Consider the following 10428-nt stretch of genomic DNA (forward strand, 5'->3'; position numbering starts at 1 on the left):
ATTGTCATTTCATACGTGACGCCTTCGATGATCGAATGATATCACTTACTCAATTGCAAGTTGCACATATTCTTACTAATACCAAGGTTGTTCCACGTCCACAACATCAGTTTCTTGTTAGCAAACTGATGCTCCTTGACCTGCCGCATCAATTTGAGGGGATGTTAATAAGGAAATAATCCTTATATTTATTGTGAATAATTTACTTTTATAGAATAGAAAATTAGTCATTAAGGGTTGTAATTAGTCATTATGAATTGTAATTACCGGCACTATTATATATAGTATCCAATACAATGAATAAGGCATAAAGCCAAAAGCCAATTTTCCTGACATCTACAACTATATCCCGATTGCAATTACACCATCTTAGCAATATTTGTCTGTAATTTTCTGCAACATTAAGGTTAACCACGACGACAGCAATTTAATATCTTGTTGTTCATCACCCATAGGAATTTTGTCCCTTGATACTGGATTGCTGAAACCTTGAGACCTTTGGGAAGCCATTTCCTGTGTCAAACAAAATAGTCAATATCAGAAAGTATCTCTGTACTAGGATATAATAATTCAGTTCCAACGGGAAATGAATTATTAACAATCTAAATTCAGAGTTATGGATCAGAGTGACTTAAACCATGAAGAAAAAAAAAAGAAATAGTTTAAGATAAATTAAATGGATGATAACCTTTTACTGACGATAGTGTCGTAGAAAAGCTTAATATTTCTTAACGTCAAATGTTTTTCTGAGGCAAAATAGATAGGTTCATACCTGAAACTTGTTAGTTTTTTAGAATGGAAGAGTATCCTCCAAACTAGAATAACAGCCAAACAGAAGCAGGAAGGTCGTGAAGTCAGAACTGTTCGAACAAGGGAAGGAAGTCTCAAGAAGAGTCTACCTAATATCTGAACTCATAAACAAAAACAAAGAGGGAATTAGGATAAAAAAAATAGGATATAAGAAACTACAAAATCGATTCACAATTAGTTAAACTCCAAACATAAATTCTCCTTGGCTCCTTGCGTTATACGAATATGAAAAGCAAAAACAAAATATATAGAGCATTAATTTAGACCATTTTTACTTACATTTCCATCACCATTAGAAGCAATAATATTCTTATCTAGCTCACAGCATTGCTTTGTCTTTTCGTCAATTGGTTTATCATAAATAAGATAAAGTGTTGTCTTCTTCACAACAATTTTGCTCTCAAAAACAACAATAAGCTTCATTATGTCACCTGGTTCGGTACTTGATACTACTTTCTGCCACTCCTCTTCATCAAAGGAGGTTAATAATGCGTCTCTCTTATAGAGCTGAATGGTCTTCTTTGTGAAGTTGATCAGCATCAAAACTTTAAGGCCTTCTGATGTAATATCATCCGGAGAAGAAGAATAGACAATGCACATAATTGTTTTCAAACTACGCTCATCCACTTGAGGTACTTCAAAAGTTACTGAAGAACCGTTTTCATCGAAGGCTAGCCAATCGGGATGATTGTCACCAGACCCGTTTGGAGGCATTTTCTGTACAGTTATAAACTTAAATTAAACATGGTCATTTAAACAGTTGGTAAATATTCCCTTTGAACTTTAACTAAGTATGTGTGTTGTTTTCTATCCAAAATAAAAATGTTTGCATGCTTTTGAAAATTATACAAACCAATTATATAGCACACATATTTGGATACATGCATGTATATATATATATATATATATATATATATATATATATATATATATATATATATATATATATATATATATATATATATATATATATATATATATATATATATATATATATATATATATATATATATATATATATATATATATATACACAGAATTACAAAGAGGAAAGTGTATGTGTGTGAGTGGCAGCTGGAATGTAAGAGAGGGAGAAAGAGAACCTGTAAAATGTTTTCTCTAAGAGTACTAGTGACATGGCAGTTCATTCCCATTTGAATTAAAAGCGATGTCAAGGAATTTTGTAAGCTTAAAATTCGAACTTGACTGCAAAATTCAATTGATGCTGAAATTACAGTATTTGAGGTTTCTGGTGTGTTTTGCATTGCTTCCGATTCCTTAAAACTTTTGGTATGTAAGTTATCCAGAACAGTTGCTATAGTTTGATGTAGTTGAGCTTCTGACTCGCATTTCAACCAAAGGCGTTGAAGATTCTGAAGGTCTTTAAAAGTGCATGGTAGACCAAAGAAACTATCATTTTGTTCATCTAAGAAATCGAAAGACGATGTGCCTGCAGAGGTTTGAACATGGGATAGGATATTATTTGTTGGAGACATCCAAGACTGAATAATTGAAGGAAACACATTACGTGAGAATCCTTTAAAGCCACACAGAGAAATATATCCAATACTTTTTGACTTTACTAATGCAAAGGGCACTCTTGTTATAGCGGTTTTATCCGCAACCAGGGTGGTTAAAGATTTCATTTGTTCTATATCCTCTTCCAACTTGTCAATCTTTGTACAACCAGACACAATGAGAGTCTTTAAGGACTCTAACTTATAGATGCTTCTTGGAAGTTTTTGAAGACCGGTACAGTCTTTCAAATTTATCAATAGAATTTTACTCAGATGTTCTATAGTAGAAGAAATCGAAGACAAACTTGGACAGTCTTTGAGTATTAACTTTTCAAGATTTGGCAAGTATGAAAAGTCTGGAGTTTCTCTCAAGTTATGAGAATGACTAAGATTGAGAATTTTCAGCTCCTTCAGAAACTGTAAGAAAAGAAATTTGAAGAAATATTAGAAAAGAAACTTAAAAAACAGATAGAAACAAATGAGAGAAACTATTAAAAGACAGATATTTAGCTATTTGCCTTCTTCCCCTGTGACAATTTAAAATATATAGAAGACATCTTTTATTCAAATTTTAACCTGACTGGTCATATGTGTCTATTGCAGTGTATTAAGCAATGCTACAAGTAACTTTGGTTTGTGCTTTCAGTTGGCTACATTGGTTTGTGCTCGTAAATTAATAGTATAAAATAATAATTAAGTACTATCAGCCATTGAATTCAAGTTTGTTGCTTGTAAATGGAATAATAGTTTATTGCCTGCGTACCTGAGTCTTCTTCCACATTCGTTCCAGATTGGAATATTTTAAGTCAATGGAAACTAAATTTTCTTGATCAAATTCTGCTGGCGTATATTTTAAAGGAAATCCATGCCAACAAAGCCATCGAAGTTCACTTGAAAGATCTTTATAATTTCCATTAAGTTGTACGCCAGCCAGTTGAAGCAATTTAAGCTTATCCATCTTCTCAAATGCTTTAGTTTTCAAATAAGTTGTTGAGTCCATTCTTGACATCTTTAAAGTCAGTCCCTTGACATCTATAGTTCTCTGTCAAACAAAATGATTTACTGTAGTTGAATACAATAGCAAAGTTTCAAAATCTGTTACTAGGAAACAAGTAGCACAGAAAAATTCACCACGAAGCTAATTTTCATGCATAATGAGAAAAATTAAACAAATGAACAGCAACAACAGATTCATCAATGTTGTTTTGTCATGGTTGAATTGTAGCTAAACAACACAGGACCTCCAAAAACTTAAGATGGTCTTGCCTGTGCCTTTGTGATGACTGTCACAATCAGTTACCCGGGGACAAAACACAATATTCACATTTTTAAAATTATAAAAACTGCATATAAATATCTTACAGTATCTTTTGACAACACATACTGAACATCCGCTAGACGCCATAACCTACTAGGCTCCTTGCCTCCCTCTTCTGATTTATTGCGGACGATATTTCTTCCCATATCTCGTAGCAAATCATGCATTCCAATTTTGTTCTTCCTATCAACAGTTACAAGGCTTTGTTGTACTAGGAGACTTATTCCGATTTCTGCATAGTGCCCACAGTTCTTCAATATCTTAGTTACCTCTTCCTGGTCCATTCCAATGAAGAAAAAAGCAATATCAAGAAATATTTCTTTCACATCATCATCATTTAAACCATCAAAACTTATTCTGAGCTTCTCTAACACTTCTTCATTTGGAATGAGTTTGAGTTTCTCTAATACACTCTTCCACACTGTTTTGCTTCGCCTTGTTAACAAAAAGGACCCAATGACTTGAAGAGCTAGTGGCAATCCACCAGAGTACTTAACAACATCTCTAGAAAGTTTGGCAAAACCTTCAATAGGATTTGGTTGCTTGAATGCATGCCAGCTAAAAAGTTCAAGGGATTCATCACCATCCATTTCTTTCACTCTATATACATAATCAACTTTAAGCCTACAAAGTAAATCGTCATCTCTTGTTGTGATGATTATTTTACTTCCTTGACCAAACCATTTGCGACTTCCACACAAAGTATTCAATTGGTCCAACTTATTCACATCGTCAAGTACAAGAAGTATCCTCTTTTGACGAAGTCTTTCCTGTAATATCACTTTTCCTGATTCAATCGTATCTATCTTAAATTTTGTTGTTTTGTAGATATCTGAAAGAAGTCGTTGCTGTAGAGAAACTTTTCCATTATCTTGTTCCCAAATTTCTCTAATATTTACGAGAAAACTTTTTGCCTCAAAATCGTAACGCATTTTATTATAAGCACTTTTAGCGATTGTTGTTTTGCCAATTCCTCCCATGCCCCATATTCCAAGCAGTAAAGGGTCTTTTGATTCTTGACTATTCAGCAGTTGAATAATATCTTGAACACGGGAATCTACCCCTACTGGATGGTCAGCAACGAATAAATCTGTTCTGTCTAGCAAATTAGTAACATGTTCTACTACCTTCGTGATATCCTCACTTTCATTCCTATAAAATATGAACCCAAGAGTAAGTGTGTGAACAGTTATATATCCATTGTACAACATTCATTCGTACGGCTTATCAAAACAAGAGGCGGGATTTATAATGAGAAAAAAAATATATAGTTGCACATAAAATACTTTATGAATTACTAGTCACACCTAGATATTAGGATTTTTCTTTCCTTTCTTTCCTCTTATGTGTATTGGGTCAAACTCAAGACTACAAAAGACTCTTGTAAAACGAGGATTGTCTAAGCTTTATAAGCTTCATCCCTAGACTCCTAGAAATACCAAATGGATTAGGAACACTTGTATGGAAAATTTCTTCATATACAAAAAGCTACAAATAATAGGTCAATGTGCCAATAAATCAAAGCAACATGAGCAACAACAATAAAAAATATGCATAGATAAATATAAAAAACACCTTGAATTTAAGACGACAATCCCAGCTATGCCACCAATTTCAAGAAGTAATGTTTCCCAATTCCTCTTCCTGTCTTCATCCACTGATATTCTTGATATGAGATCTTGAAGAGCTTCTCCAAACTTACCTGTTTGATGACGTACTTCTGAGGGATCTACCTCATAGAACACTGGCACAACTACCAGACCCCTGGTCCTGCCAATGTCCATGATGGTCTCCAACTCAAGCATACACCATCTTGAATCAGTATAGTTTCTAGATAAAACAACAATGGAGATCCTTGACTTTCTTATTTTGCTTCTAACAATGAGACTGAAATCTGACCTCCTCGTTGAATCTCATCGTTGTCTCTGAAAGCATAAATCCCGGCATTTTGAAGAGCAGAATAGAGATGTGAAATGAATTTCGGGCGACTGTCTTCTCCTCTGAAACTCAAAAACACATCATAGACCCTTTCCTGAAATAAAAAGCTTATAGTAAATAAAAAACTTTTATGCAATTGACATCCCTAAGCTTCGATCCCAGACGTTTTTAAGAAGCATTGATTCACAATCTAACAAGTTTCCGAGAAAACTATTTGCTTTCTTTAGCACTACTTATAATAAATACAAAAAACATAAATTTAATAAATCGAGTAGAGCTTTAAAAAATCATATCTTACTACTCACCTCATCCATACCAAGTGATTGTTTCCTTATGATAGTTCTTCCGAATTCTAGTACCATATCATGCATACCAATTCTGTTATTGCAATCTATAGTTACAAGACTTTGTTGTACAAGGTCACTAATTCCAGTTTTTGCAGGATAACCAGATGCTTTTAATATCTGAATCACATCATTGTGGTCCATCCCAATCAAGTTCAAAGCTATATCAAGGAATACCTTTCTGACGTTATCATTAATTAAACCATCAAAACTTATTCTCAAAATCCCCATTATCCCATTGGTAGTGGTTTTGAGTTTGTTCAACACATTCTTCCACTCTTTCCATCCTTTATTGAACAAAAAGGATCCCATGATACAAAGAGCCAGTGGCATTCCTCTAGAGCACAAAACAGCGTCTCTAGAAAGGAAAGGAAAACCTTCAGTAGGCCTGGCTTGCTCGAATGCATACCAGCTAAAAAGCTCCAGAGATTCATTTTTGTCCATTGTTTTCATTTCATATACGTGGTCAGCGCTAAGAGCATGAAGTATTTGTAGATCTCTTGTTGTGATAATTATTCTACTTCCTAGACCAAATGATTCAAGGCCTCTAGCTCCAAAAAAAGCATAGAATTGGTTCAAATCACGAACATCGTCAAGCACAAGAAATATCTTTCTTTTGAGAAGTCTTTCCTTTAGAATAGCTTTTTCTACACCAAAAGTATTTTTCTTTTTTTGTTTTGTTTTGTAGATATCTGAAAGAAACTGTTCTTCTAAGGAAATTTGGCCGTTACTTTGGTTCCAAACCTGTCCAAAATTTAGGAGGAAACTCTCAGCCTCAAAAGTGCAACTCATTTGATTATAAACACCTTTCGCAATGGTTGTTTTACCAACCCCTCCCATCCCCCACATCCCTACAAGTAGAGTATGGTCTGATGGACTGTTGTTCAGTAGTTGAATCACTTCTTGCATCCGAGACTCTACTCCCACTGGATGATCAGCAACAAACAGGTATGTCTTGTCGAGCAAATGAGCTGCATGTTGTACTACATTTTTTATATCTTTACTTTTGTTCCTATAAAATGTTAGAGATACGGTATGATAATCCTGGATATCTTCAAGAATCGTGTTCGTTCACTTTCCGAACAAAGTATTTCGACCCTATTCTTTGTCTGGGTTCACGAAATCTTTGCGGGGATAATTCTTGAAGAACAATCTGTTTCTGACAATGGAGAACAGATCAGAATGTAGAGAGGAAGTATGTAAATCCGTATTCCAAATCGAGACCAAAAGACTCCTTATATAGGAGACCAATAATAGTAACGAACAGACACACCTTTTCGGAAACAGTTATGTCTGTTGGAACGGGTGCAACTATTCAAACGAATGGTTATGTCCGTTGGGAACGGGTGCAACTATTCAAACGAAACGTTATGTCCGTTTCTATTATTCATATTCAATTACGCGTTTGGCTCGACGAGCGTGCACTCCGCACTACCCCAACTCGTTTCAAACTTAACGCATAATTGCATTGGCCTATAGTAAATCACATTACTACCAAAATGCATTGATGACACTAAAATCACCAACAAACTCCCCCCATTTTAGTATAATCCTTGATTTACTTTACAGGTATAACGATCAAACAAATGCATAGAAGAAAATGTCTTACGATTGAATTTTCATCTTAGTACAAATACACATTCCAAATATTCGAAAATCGGGGTGTCGTAATGATTGAACCCGTCAATCCATTTGAATATCTAAAGATATAGTACACATATGTTTCTTACAATACTCTACTATTCATACTTGACACTTTACAAGCCATGTGTCCTTATCCATTAATAAGCATATAGGAAGCTAAGTCCAAGCTTCTTGAAGCGGCAAAACTTCATGCTCACATAGGTGATCCTTTTAATCTTGCACCTGTATTTGCAATTTTTCAAAAGAACCATTAAGAAGATATACTTCAACCTAGCCATCACTTGCAGGTCTGAGCACATACTTTGGGAAGATAAACACAATTGCTCCAATCTTTAACTATGATCTTTCCACATTGAATTCTGCTTCTAACGTTGTATTAGAAGGGAATTGGGTATACCATAACTAATAGATTTAAATGGACTTTAATCCCATCCCAATTACCGACTTCTTCACTAAGTCTCTTGCTAACCCCTTCGTCAAGTGGTCAGCTAAGTTTTGTTGCGACCGAACAAACTCAATAGATATCACCCCATTCATGATTAATTCCCTAATCATACTATGTCTAATACCCAAATGTCTAGACTTTCCATTGTATATTTGACTATATGCTTTAGCCAGTGCGGCACTACTATCACAACGGATAGAAATTGGTGATATCGGTTTAGGCCATATCGGAATCTCATATACCAAGTTCCTTAGCCATTCTGCTTCTTTACCAGCAGCAGCTAATGCTACAAACTCAGATTCCATTGTGGAACTAGTTATACATGTTTGCTTCTTGGAAGCCCATGAGATGGCACCTCCCCCAAGCAAAAACACCCATCCACTTGTAGAAGATGAATCTTCAACATTATTTATCCAACTAGCATCCGAATAACCCTCTAACACCGAAGGAAATCCCATATATGACAATCCATAATTCATCGTACCCTTCAAGTACTTGAATACCCTAGTTATCGCGTGCCAATAATGTCTACTAGGATTACTAGTAAATTTGCTCAACTTTCAAACCGCATAAGCAATATCCGGTCCAGTGCTAATCATAGCATACATCAAAGAGCCTATAGCTCTTGAGTATTCGAGTTGATCCCCAGGTTTACCTGTATTTGGCATAAGCTTTTCTCCTAGATCCATGGGAGTACTTACTGGAGAACAATTTCCATAATTGAACTTCTCAAGTATTTTCTCAATGTAATGAGATTGCATAATTACAATCCCCTTATTCTCCCGTTTAATCTTAATACCAAGAATAACGTCCGCTTCTCCCATATCTTTCATGGAGAACTTTGACGACAAGAAATTTTTTTGTTTTATCAACTTGATTTTTGTCGGTGCCAAAGATCAACATGTCATCAACATATAGACAAATGAAAACTCCTTTACCGGATGTATCAAATTTGCTATATACACATTTGTCAGCTTGGTTTAGAATGAAATCATTAGACAAAACAACCTCATCAAAATTTTAAAGATATAAATTTCAATAGATTTGACTACTTTGGTAATCAACAAATCCATATTTTAAAATTTCAAATTTTTTTTTAATTTCAATTTATCATTTACCGATATACTTATTCATATTTATTATGAATATGTCTATTATTTTCAAACACATTCAATATCTTGAAGCATTGAAAAAAAAATTAGGACATAATGAATGCTAGGAGACTTGCAACATCGTACAATCAATTATATTAAATAAAAGAAATCACACTTTTTGAAGCAGTAACAACATAACCATGAAATTATTATATGCAAGTCATTTGTTTTTGAAACGGTTCAATCGTTCACACATGTAATTAGATAGTAATGTACTGTTTCAAGCATGTTATTACAAAATATTTCCATTTGCCATTACCGCACAATCGTTCATGCATTTCTCGCTGTGCATACACGTTCATCAGAAACATGAAATTTGTAATACCGTAACAATACACTTTATATGATAGGTTATTAAAGCACTATTATCAATTAATTTCGGAAAATCATAATATTTATAACCTTGCTCTGATACCAACTGTTAGCAAAACTTTATGTTTTGGATCTTGATATCATAATTTTCACAGTGTTCTAATTTCTATAATAAACAGTAAAAACGTACCCGAATTCATATTTTTCGTGTGTTCATCATATGTAAATTGTCCTTGAAATTTGTCCAATTTTCCGAAACATTTAGTCATCTCCTTCACGGTGCTTCCTCCTCCAGCCATGATTATCAGAATGAATACTTTGTTCGTTTGTTAGAGATACGGTATGATAATCCTGGATATCTTCAAGAATCGTGTTCGTTCACTTTCCGAACAAAGTATTTCGACCCTATTCTTTGTCTGGGTTCACGAAATCTTTGCGGGGATAATTCTTGAAGAACAATCTGTTTCTGACAATGGAGAACAGATCAGAATGTAGAGAGGAAGTATGTAAATCCGTATTCCAAATCGAGACCAAAAGACTCCTTATATAGGAGACCAATCATAGTAACGAACAGACACACCTTTTCGGAAACAGTTATGTCTGTTGGAACGGGTGCAACTATTCAAACGAATGGTTATGTCCGTTGGGAACGGGTGCAACTATTCAAACGAAACGTTATGTCCGTTTCTATTATTCATATTCAATTACGCGTTTGGCTCGACGAGCGTGCACTCCGCACTACCCCAACTCGTTTCAAACTTAACGCATAATTGCATTGGCCTATAGTAAATCACATTACTACCAAAATGCATTGATGACACTAAAATCACCAACATAAAATGACCTGAGAAAAAGTTCATAAATGATTGTATAAACGGAAAATACTTACATAGACACAAACGTAACACTTGCTTTTACATACAACCAATCACAATTTTATAATTAA

At 34.5% G+C, this 10428-nt stretch overlaps 1 pseudogene; it reads right to left on the reverse strand.

The window, feature by feature from the left end:
• Positions 1–316: 316 nt before the first annotated feature.
• LOC131622184 (disease resistance protein RUN1-like) lies at positions 317–9781 on the reverse strand (annotated as a pseudogene).
• Between the last annotated feature and the right edge of the window lie 647 nt (positions 9782–10428).

Source organism: Vicia villosa, unplaced genomic scaffold (assembly GCF_029867415.1).
Source record: "Vicia villosa cultivar HV-30 ecotype Madison, WI unplaced genomic scaffold, Vvil1.0 ctg.000025F_1_1, whole genome shotgun sequence".
Classification (NCBI taxonomy): Eukaryota; Viridiplantae; Streptophyta; class Magnoliopsida; order Fabales; family Fabaceae; genus Vicia; species Vicia villosa.